The sequence below is a fragment of the Hippopotamus amphibius genome, chromosome 3 (assembly GCF_030028045.1).
Source record: "Hippopotamus amphibius kiboko isolate mHipAmp2 chromosome 3, mHipAmp2.hap2, whole genome shotgun sequence".
NCBI classification, from domain to species: Eukaryota; Metazoa; Chordata; class Mammalia; order Artiodactyla; family Hippopotamidae; genus Hippopotamus; species Hippopotamus amphibius.
In genome coordinates, this window is record NC_080188.1 from 39,557,709 (window position 1) to 39,570,108 (window position 12,400).

The following is a 12,400-nucleotide window of genomic DNA, read 5'->3' on the forward strand; positions in this document are numbered from 1 at the left end:
ATCAAGCCTCACTGGCCTTCAAAGCCAATTGCTCTAAGGATTCCTCCTCCCAATGCCAGATCCCTAGGCTAGGGAACATGGCATGGGGCTCAGAGCTCAGTTCTGTTGGAGAACTTCTGTGATATTATTCTCTGGTTTGTGGGTCACCCACCTAGGTGGGATGGGATTTGATTATATTGTGTGTGTGCCCCTCCTACTGTCTTGGGCTTTCTTCCTTACATCTTTGGATATAGCATAACTTTTCTTAGTAGATTCCAGTTCATTTTACTGATGGTTGTTCAGCAGTTGTGATTTGGTGTGCTCCTGAGACAAGGTGAGCTCAAATTCCTTACAAACTGACATCTATTGAAATTCTCCCTTAATGTTTAAACTGTCCAAAGGTCTGTGATACTCTAAAGGAAGGGCAAAAAAAAAAAAAAAAAGGAGAGTACCTTTCCCCTTTCACATTGAAATGTTACCTGGAGTGGAAACTAGAGGCTTCTGTAGTACCTGCATACTTTGATCTCAAAGATCAGCCCAGAGGGTCCTCTCTTCTTCCACTTATTCTCTGTAAATGCAGCATCATGTTACCAGAGGCAAACCTGAGAGTCCCTGTTGGCAGAAATCTTCATTTCCTTCTCCTCTCTTAGGTATTCTTTTTTGATTCCCAGTCTCCAGTGAAAATCTTTCAGTACTTGACTATTAATTACAATTGCTAATGTTCTTTGTAGATTTTTTTTTTTGCATGTGAAGGATGTCCTCTTCCAACTTAAATTTGCTAAGATTCATATTTTTATTATGAATTTGTGTTGAATATTATCAAATATTCTTCATCTCCTGTGAGGAGAATATGATTTTTATCTCATTATTATATTTTAATGTAATGACTTGTCAGTTTTAATATGATAGATTTAGCTGTGGTTTTCTTTTTATTTATCTTACCTTACATTTTTAGGGCTTCTTTATCTTGATCTGTACCTATTAGCAGGTTTGGAAAATTCTTATGTGTTGATATTGTTTCTTCCCCATTTCACTTTCTGTCCTCTGTGGAAATCTAGTTACATGTATGTTACTAATTTAACTATGTTATATATGTCTTCTCTACACTTTCCCAGATTTAGCATATTTTTTCCTCTCCATCTTTTATTTCACTCATTTTTGTTCTTGTCATATGTCCAGGAGGACAAGAGGGACCGAGTTCACTAGAAGCTTGTTTATAATTTTGTAGGAAGTACATACACTACTAATGGTATAGCCCATCTCTACCTCCAACTGCGATCTGGGATTTAGTCTAGCCACACCCCACCCCCCACCCCTCTTTTGGGGGCAAGATCTTTTGGAAATATCTAGCAATTTTTGTTTCACTTTAGCACTATGAGACTGTGGAAAACTCATGTCTATCGATCAGTGGCTCTTGATCTAACTTCTTATTCTATTGCCCTGGGCACCTAAAGGATTCAGCATGCTTCAAGTCAAAACTATCAGAGTATCAGTATCACTTTGGTGGGCTTTTCTTATTATAAGATAAATGCCCATCCCAGGCAATTTCCTGGCTACTTTGGCAGCCAACACTCAACCTAATTTCACTTCACCTGAGAAATTGTCAAAATTCTGCTTCTTAGCCAAAAGCCCTCTGTTTGCACACACTCTCCAGGTTCTTGGCCTTTCCAAAAAATAGCAAATAATATCAGCGGTACTGAGGGGGAAAGTGGCTGCAGAATATTGCATCACTCTTCCTGGTTCCCTTCTGAGATATTGGCCTCTTAATTGTTGTTTGACTACAGAGTTCTCTAGCTCCACCAAACAGACATTAAAAAAAAATGGTATATAGCTTTCCTAATTGTTTGTAGAAATACTTCTATTTTATTGCAAAGTACTACAGGATGGGATAATTCATCTTATGTGATTTTATTTAAATTTTAAATTATTCAATGACTATTCTTAAGCTAAATGTCAGATCCATAGTTATATATGCAACTTAGAAAGCTGATATGAATAAACTAAAATTCTTTACCATTTTTCTTGGTACTGAGTGTGTTTAAGGGAATGAAATAACATGCCTCTTTGTCAATAACATGGTAGAAATAACCAATCTGATCCACATCTGACCCTACTACTCTGTTTGCTTCTCCACATTTCTATAGAATAAGTCTAAATAAGAGTTCTATATACAAAACTCAGCAGTGCTGACCCAAATGTTGTAGTAGAAAAGGCAATATAGACTGGACTTTTGGTTGCTAATTTTACAGTTCTAAGATTAACACTACATTTTCTAGTTTTTAAGGTCAAATGAAAATATGAAATGACAGATATGTTATATTTTTTCATGTAATCTAAAGTTTTTACGTAAATTATTGTTTTTATATGAATGACAGATATATCAAAGTTTTACTAGGATCATGAAATAATTTGAAAAATAGGTCTTTTTCATTCTCTGGGATAGTTGTATAAGGATTGTAATATTTGCTTTTTTGTTTGGAAGAATTCAGCAGTGAATCTAATTTGTCCTCTGGGAAGATAGTTAATTCAGATTCAATTTATTCAGTAGACATAAGATTATTCAAATATACTTTATCTCTTTTTATAGTTTTAGTAATTTTTATGTTTAAAGAAATTTGTGTACTTCATCCTTTTCTTTGGATTCTCCTGGTTCTTTCTATATGATGCTCTTTGAAGTCTTTATAGGAAAGCACCATATTTTAATTTTCATTATTATATTGTTCCCTAAAATATGAAGTTGGGTAAATTCCAGTCCTTTTGCAACATTTTAAATATGAAGAGACTTATTGGTCATGCTAAGAGGAAAAATTTAAAGCAGTAAATCCTTCTAACAAATATTTTAGCAGTTGGGCCCATAACCCTTAAAATTGTAACACTCAATCACCATCACATAATCATAACAGCATAAAACTCTCTTACATTTTCCTCTGAAAAATCTAATAGAAATAAGCAATTTCTAGTATAGAACATAGAAATAGAGTTGTGAGAACAGAGAAACAAATGCTCTGGTTAAGAAAAGAAACATTTACATCATTGTTCTGTGTGTTCAGAAGAATTCTATTTCCTGAAATGGAGCTACAAATATTTAAAAATTTTAATGTTATCCTATAGCATTTCTTTAGCCAGGGAGATTTTCCTATACACATATTTATAAGATAGGAGTCAGTGTTCTTAAGGCAGTGCACAAAGATGTCATGAGAAACATAAAAAGTAAAATATTGTCCATTCATTAATTATGAAAGAAATAATCTCTTATAAACTGCTTGAATAATGTCAGCCAAAAAAAAGTAGGAAAAAAACCCAAGATGCATTGGTATAGAAGAGTTTCAGTCCTAAGGAGAAGCTAAGGGAAAATTTTAGATAGAGTTACAATCAGTAGGAAAAGAGGAATTTGAATATATTTCCCAAGAGGAACAGAGAGAGCAGGCAGAGAAATACAGGTGAAATGAAAAGCAAGAAATTGTGTTCAAAAATGGAGGAAATGATAGATTCCATGGCAATGTCAGACAGCTTCTCATAAACCCCAAATCATGTTTCTTGTTTGAAGTTTACCAACTTGGTCTGAAGTTTTATGCTCTTCAAAACATTGTCTCTGTGTGTGGAATTTAATGTAATTATTAAGTCAGAAGAAATAGAATTCGAAATATTACCAAGTACTAGCACGTCTCCAGGAGGAGTAAAGTTTTCGATTTTTTACAGTGTTAAGTCATTTCACTTCTAACATGTTCTTACGTGCTTCATGACTTATTGATTAAAAATTGGGAAAAATGGAAATGAAGAAAGAATAGACTGTTTTAGTGACTTTGGACCCTGCTTTGTCTTGACCTCTAGCTTTAACCAGGAGAATGAGTAACAGAGGTTTATCAAGGAAAAGAGACTTAGGAATCCTCAAGCACATGAAATACCTTCCTTGAACGCCGCCAGTGAAGTTACTGACTTCCAGATGTGAAGGTAGTTTTATTTGCAAGCCTTGATAGAAAAAATAAGACTTGGTTCTAGGAATCTTGTAAGAAAGCATGTACTCAGAAAATTTTCAGCTCACTTTTCTAGCTGTAGCATATCACATCTGTAAAAGGTTGAAGAGTTTATCTGAAATGAGCTTCTGAACCTTTCAAGGTTTCTAACATAGTTTTGGTAAAAAACACATTTTCCTCTGCACAGTCTGGAATGTGGAAATACCCTCTCAGTGAATCAATATCAAATGTGACAGTCAGTCTGGTGTTAGCAAAACATTTATTTTTTTTCTAAAAATCCATCAATCAAAGAAATGAAAGGGGATTTTATGGACTGTGCCTAAATACCAGTGTGCTAATGGATTTTGCCAATAATGAATACTCACAATCATGAGTCACTGTATGGCCTATATATGTGTTCTCTTTGTGAAGCAAAATTATTTTACTGTTTAATAATGACAATCCATGTTTTTTTAAATTCCACATTGTTTCCCCTATCAGTTCAGAATATCACTGTCCTTAGAGTGAAATAAAGGCTAGTAATTCATTGAAAGTCAGTTTTATGCTCAAATTAAATGCATTTGAAGATATGGATGAATATATGGTTATAGAAAAATGGCGATTGGAAAAATAGTTCTTATGTATTCATTTATTTTAACTGATTAATAAGCATTTTATTTTCAAGTAAGTTTAACTTTACAGAAGAATGGCAAAGATAATATATGCAATTCCTATATGCCCTCCATTCAGCTTCTTCCAATGTTAGAGTACATTTATCAAAACTAAGAAATTAATATTGTTACAACATTGAACTACAAATTTTATTTGAAATCCAACAATCTTCCCACCAATATCTTTTTTTCAGCCTCTGGATCCAATCCAGGATACGACTTTACAATTTGTCAATATGTCTCCTTAGGTCTCCCTAACCTGAGACAGTTTCCTAAATTTTTCTTGTTTTTTATGATATTGACACGTTTAAAGAGCACTGGTGAGGTATTTTGTGGGAAATCCTAAAATACTTTTTTCTGGTATTTTCTCATGATTAGACGAGGAGTAAGACCACAGAAGTGAAGTGCCATTCTCATCACGTCATATCAGGGAATTAATGATATCAACATGACATTACTGGTGATATTAAACATGACTGCTTGGTTAAGGTAGTGTTTGCCTGTCCTCTCCACTGTGAAGAAGTTGTTTTTTTTTTCCATACTCTATTCTTTGGATGTGAGACACTAAGTTTATCTGTCACATACTGGTGGAGGGGGTGTGAGAGGGGAGATGTTAAAAAATGCCACCTCCTGGAGGAGACAGTATCAATATATTATTTTAAATTCTTCCATAAGGATAAGTTGTCCCTTCTCCCCATTTATTTTATTCAATATTTTTATATCAGTATGGAGTTACATCTATTTATTCTCTTCTTTGAGTTGTATAATAATACTGCTATTTATATTTTCAAATTTTTCCAGGTTCGACCAGTAAGAGATCTTTCATGTTGCCCCATTGTCCATTTGACATTTCCCATACCATTTACTTGTTTGTTTTCTTTATTTTATTTTATTGAAATACGCTTGACATAACATTGTATGGTTTAAGGTGTACAACATGTTGATTTGATATATTTATGTATTGCTGTAGGATTGTCGTAGTATTAGCTAGCCCCTCTATCACATTATATAATTATCATTTTTTTTCTGGTGAGAATTAAAATACAGTCTCTTAATATGTTTGATATTTATAGTACAATATTATCTATAATCACTATACTGTGCATTATATCTCTAGGAGTTATTTATCTACTAGTTGCAGGTTTGTATCCTTAAATAACATCTTTCCCATTCCCCCATTCCAAAGCCCCTGGTAACTACCATTTTACTTTCTGCTTTTTACAAGTTTGGGTTTTTTAAATTTCCACATATTAGTGGAAATTCAGTACTTGTCTGTCTGACTTATCTCACTTAGTATAATGTCCTGAGGATCCATCAGTGTTGTCACAAATGGCAGGATTTCCTTCTTTCTCATGGTTGAGTAATATTCTGCTGTGGTGTGTTGTGTGTGTGAATGTGTGTGTATGTATATCACATTATTTTATCCATTCAACTATTCATAGGCACTTAGCTTTTTTCTGTATCATAAACTTGGGGATGCATATACCTCTTCAATATCCTGTTTTTATTTCCTTTGAATATAAATCCAGAAGTGGAATTGCTGGATAACTATTTTTAGTTTTCTTAGGAACTGCCATATAGTTTTCCATAGTGGCTGAGCCAATTTATATTCTCACCAACACTGTATAAGAGTTCCCCTTTTTTTCTTCACTTTGTCACCAATACTTATTAACTTTTGTCTTCTTGGTGATGCAAGATGAGTTAATTAGATAAATTGAAATGGTTATCTCAGAGACTTGCTGAAGGGATTGTTAAAAAGACTAGTAACCACTCTGTTGTTGAGTAATCTGTTTTTCCTTCAACTAAGCCCTAAGGGAAATTAGATTAAAGCTGTGATTTGAGAGCTCTGAAGTATGGAATCTTCACCCTAAAGCTTGACTCTAAAGTTATTGTTAGAGGTATTTGTTCAGATAAGAAACTATCTGGTAGTAAATCCATTTTACAGCAAAGTAAACATTTAAGAGAAACTTTTGTTAGTTAAAACATTTGTTTTTCACTACCAAGATGGCAATAAAAGGATTGCCTCTCAATAGGAATGCCATTACAGTGGTACAAATAATTGTCAGGAAAAAAAAAAAAGCCTATTTACTCTTTATGTCTGCATTAGAAAAAGCAGTGAGTCTTTTTTTTTTTTTTTAATTGAGATAACTGACATATAACATTGTATAAGTTTAAGGTGCACAATCTGTTAGTTACCAGTGGATGGAAGTTGGGGAACTGGGGGAAGTTTAGAAACACAAACTTATAAATAGTAGAGAAATTGGCACTTTTCATTGTGGTAGGTAGAATTTTAAGATGTCCCTGAAGATTTATCCCTGGTGTACACTCCATGTGTAATCTCCAGGGAAGTGAATAGATATAGTAGATTTCACTACCATGATTAAGTTGTGTTATTTGACACAATTGGCCTTTACATAGACTTTACCGGGGGAGGCCTAACCTAATCTCAGGAGTCCTTTGAAAACAGAGAGCTTCCTCTAGCTAGCTGCAGAAAAAGTCAGAGATTTGAAACACCCAAAATATCTGATTTAATATTGGTGGTTAGATGGTGAAGTGCCATGTAGCGAGGATATAGGGACCACAACTCTATAATCACAAGGTACTGAATTCTTCCAATAACAAAAAATAGGCTTGGAAGTGGAATTTCCCCCTATAGTCTCCACATAAGAGCATAGTGCAGCTGACATGTTGATTTCAGCCTTGTGATACTCAGAGCAGAGAATTCTACCATACTATCTATGCTGGAATTCTGACCTACAGATTCTGAGCTAATAAAGGGGTATTATTTTTAGTTCCTATGTTTGTGTAATTTGTTATGCAGAAATGTAAATCTAATATATAGATGGTGGAAAATATTTTAATTTATTTTTTTATAAATTTATTTATTTATTTATTGGCTGTGTTGGGTCTTCATTGCTGCACATGGGCTTTCTCTAGTTGCGGTGAGTGGGGGCTACTCTTTGTTGTGGTGTAAGGGCTCCTCATTGCCGTGGCTTTTCTTGTTGCAGAGCTCAGGCTTTAGCTGCATGGGCTTCAGTAGTTGTGGCACATGGGCTCAATAGTTATGGCTCACAGGCTCTAAAGCACAGGCTCAATAGTTGTGGCTCACGGGTTTAGTTGCTCCGCGGCATGTGGGATCTTCCTGGAGCAGGGATCGAACCTGTGTCCCCTGCATTGGCAGGTGAATTCTTAACCACTGTGCCACCTAGGAAGCCCTTAATTTTATTTTAAATTTATGTTAAAAATAATTTTAACATCTAAGAATTTTCTAACCATGCTGAAAGTCTTAGAATATTGTACAAATTACAAATCTGTTTTCTTTTAGAAAATTGATAAGCATCAAATTCTCAATGTAGATTGATTTATCCAAGAATATACAATTAATCATAATAGGTCAAAAAGATAATATAATTGGACTACTCTTAAAGCGCTCTCTAACCAATGTAACATATCATGATACATATCACATTGTGGATATATTTATCATTATATATTCATTTTCCCACTTTTATAATGTAATCACTGTTAAAATTTGGAGAACATGATATCAAAGAATTCATAATTTCTCCAAAATTAATTTTGGAACTAATATATTGACAGCTTTCATTTAAGTTCTTTTTCTATAAAGTTATTGACTTTCAGTAATTAAAATCATTTATGCTATAGCTGGAAGCCATGTACTGTATAGTGTTTTGAAATAAAAATTTGAGCATCTACTTTACAATGAAAATAATCTACAATGATCATTTTTGTCACATATTCAATTTGGAGTCATGAGAAGTTACAGCTTAAACTTATTTAAAAAATTTTACCTTTAGTGTCAGAACTTGATTCTCTGTTTTTCTTACATAGAAGTAACTCTCCAACATAAGGGAGGGGGAATTTTAGGACTCAGTATAATGGTGAAATAAATGTTTTGCCATAAAATTGTAATGTGATAATACCATTTTTATTTTGTTGAGTATTTTTATCTAATTACTAAGTACTTTCATTGTACTTAAATAATTTTAAATGCTTAATGCGTTATAAGGTATCATGGTGGTTCATGTTTTCAAAGATGGTCACTACAGTATCTTCTGTTCCAATATTCTATTACAATATAATTTTGCTGCTTTTCTATCCAGAGGTAGGATCTCTTTTTCCTTCCCTTATACCTGGACTGGCCCTGTGACTGTTTTGACCAGTAAAATGTGGCATAAATGATGTTCTAGGTATCTGGCAGCTTCTGCTTCTGTGCTCTGGGTGAATTCATCCACTATATCACAATTTTAACTCTCCATAAGACTACCATGCTTTAAGGAAGGCCAATTAGCAATGCACAGGAACTGTGTGGAAATTAGAAAGATGCATGACCAGCTTCCAGTTACATTAGCCATCTCACTAGACATTGAACAAAAGAGAGAGAAAGCCATTTTGGAGAGTCCAGCACTCACAGAAGCCATGTGGAGCAGCCATTATCATGGAGGTGAGTCTTTTTCTCCAATCCCTGCCCCAGTTGCAGAATTGTAAGCAAGTAACTTGTTATTGTGGTTCTGAGTTACTAAATATTGGTATATAGGAACATCAGTGGCTACAAACTTTGCCTTACTCCTTCTTTCTCTGGATGAACTCCTTATGCTCTTATTTAAGCAAACTTTCCACTTGTGACTATGAGCATCTCCATTTACCAAATAAAGGATTTGTCTCCATTTTTTTCCTCCCCCTTTACTCTACCATCATAAAATTTCCCTTTCTACTAGATAATTCTTAATAGCATATAAATATACTACTTATATTTAAAATAGTAAAAAAAGAAAAAAATTCTCTTGACTCCATATTTCCCTCCAGCTACTGCTTTTTTCTAGTCTGTACTTTAGAGCAACTATTTAAAAGAGTTATCTGTACATGAGATACTATACATACATATTCTACCATACTCTTCAATCCCATCCATATAGGCTATCATCTCTGTTTGCCCCTAAAAATGCTGTTGGGAAGATCACCAGTGATCTTCAGGTTGCTAAATCCAGTGAACAGTTTTTAGTTCTCATCTTACTTAACTTACCAGTAGTATTTATACACTTGATTACTTACTCTTCCTTAGTTTTCAGGGTATATACACTGTTCTAGTTTTCCTCTCCACAGCATCTTTATCTTCTCTTATCACTAACTTTTACAGTTGATGTTTTCAGGGCTCAGCTTTAGACTTATTCTTCTATATCTACACCTATTTTCTTGAAGATATGAAGACTCACATGTTTGTATCACTAGACCAGACCTCTCCTTTGAATACTAAACCTGATTTTTCATCTTCCTACTTGCCCTATATTCTTCAATATTTAACAGACATCTAAAATTTAACATCTCCAAACACAAACACCTTCCTTTTTAAAACTGCTACTCTCACAATTTTTCCAGTCTTAATTAATGGCAATTCCATTCTTTTTTTTTTTTTTTTGCCAAAACTGAAAAAAAAAAAATTATCCATTACATCTCTTTCTTTTCTTTTATAGTCAGTCCATCGGGAAAGCCTAATGGCTCTATTTCTTACCACCCTTAAACTGGTCCAAACCACTTTTCTCTAGACTGAATTATTTCAGTTTTCCCCTAACTAGTCTTTTGGTTTCTCTACATGGATCCCTAATGTCTATTCTACACACAGCACTCAGAATAAACTTTAACAGCCACTCCGCATTCCTTTTTGTTCAAAACTCACCAATATTTTCCCCTTCTCAGTCAAAAATAAAACCAAAGCGTTTATAGTGGCCTCCAAGGCCCCAAAGGTTTTGTCCCCCCATTACTTCTCTGACAAATCTTATAACTTCCTCCCCGGCTTACACTGCTGTAGCCATCCTGGCTCCCTGTTGGTCCAAAACAAACCATATATTTCCATTTAGTATGCTTCATCTTATTGTTTCTTTGGCCTAGAATGATTTTCCTCTTTTTTTTCCCATAGTGAAGAAAATGTAAGGTTGATGTGAGCCACCCAGGGTGGGGGGCAAGAAAAAGACTCCTCCCAGCTCCCAGGCTGGAGGTGCAGAAGCCCATTCATCCTTCCCTGGGCACAAGGGTGATCTCCCACAGACAAGTTACTACTCTGTCCACATCTCCTACAACTCTGTTCCTTTTAGAATGGCAAACCCAGCAGCTTCATCAACACTGGGTTTCTTTCTTTTTTTAATTTGGAGTATAGTTGCCTTACAGTGTTGTATTAGTTTCTGCTGTATAGCACAGTGAATCAGTTATACATATACATGTATCCACTATTTTTAGATTTCCTTCCCATTTAGATCATTGAATAGAGTTCCCAGTGCTATAAAGTAGGTTTTCATTAGTTATCTGTTTTATACATAGTAACACTAAGTTTCTTTTGCTTCTGAGAACTCATACAACATATTCCAGGTCTAGGTTTACACCACTAGCTGAAATCTTCAGCCAGAAACCCTCTTCAACCATTATCATTCTATAAATCGTTCCCTCTTGGCCTTGAGTTATTGATGTAAATGTCATGTTCTCCAAAGAACTTCTTGCTGCCTGATATTTTTTCATTTATTTATTAGTCTATTTAATCTGCGGCTGCCACCACTAGAATATAAGCGCCAAGAAAGCAGTGGACTTCCTCTTGTTCACACTGTTTTATCTACAAAGGGCATAAGCATACTTGATACATTATAGGCACTAAGTCAATAATTCCTGAATATGGCAGTAAATGAGGGAGTACCTCAATTAGTATAAGAAACCCTGGACATCTCTTTATAGGAAGAGACACTTCTCCTAGAATTTCAAGTTAGAAAGTTTGCTCAATTTTCCTTGTGAACACATTTTGAGCTGAAAAATAGTTCCCTTGACAAAAACAATACAGTACATGGGAGGTTACATTATGTGGGATAAAAGAGGTTGGCTTCATGACCCCAGGTGCAACACAAGATCCTAAGTGTGCATGATGTAATGTTTCTTAGAAAAGCTTGTGTTAAGACTGGAAGCCTGTCTCTAGCTGGTGCTCCAGCAGTCTTCCTTTGAAAAAAACTCTGAGTATAAGATTGTGAAGGAAAAATAGATATAATCCTTAGACTGAAGGGTGGAGGAATCTGCTGACTAACCATAGACCTCAACCAGCCAGGGAATACTTGCTACACTGGACAAACATGTACTGCACAGATATATGCACTCAGTCCCCTTTAGCAATTCCTTGTGACAGTGACCAAACAGCGTTGAGATTGACTTTGTAATTATCACTCTGCCTGATACATTGAAAAATATCACTGAATATTTTGGATTGAATAAACCATGCTTGGGCTTCTTCATTGATTCCAGGCCAAGAGTAGTCTCAAGAGAAAAATAATGGATTTCCTGCTAATACGGTCAGAAGGAAGTCGATGTGATTAAGTGGAATAATAAAGGCTCTATTTGTATCCTTAACTATTAAGTTAGGTTGTTCCAGTTACATATAAGATGGAATAATATGTAGCTATTACAAAGTTTATAAAAAATATTTTATAAAATTGGAAAATATTTAAATGTAATGCTAAGCAAAAATGTCAGATTTCAGTCATAAAAATATTCTAATCACACATACTACTCAAAATCATTATTTTTTTGATTGATGGTATAATGTGAGATTGTAGTTTTCTTTTTAATATTTCTTTTTAATATTTTTCTATATTTTCCCAGGGCAACCTATCTATGTATATATTATATATCACATATATATTACTCATATAATATAATATACATATAATTTGTAATCAGGTGAATATTTTCAAAATGGAAAAAAATATGTATTTTGTGAAAGTCTAATATTTTTATACTTTATAACAG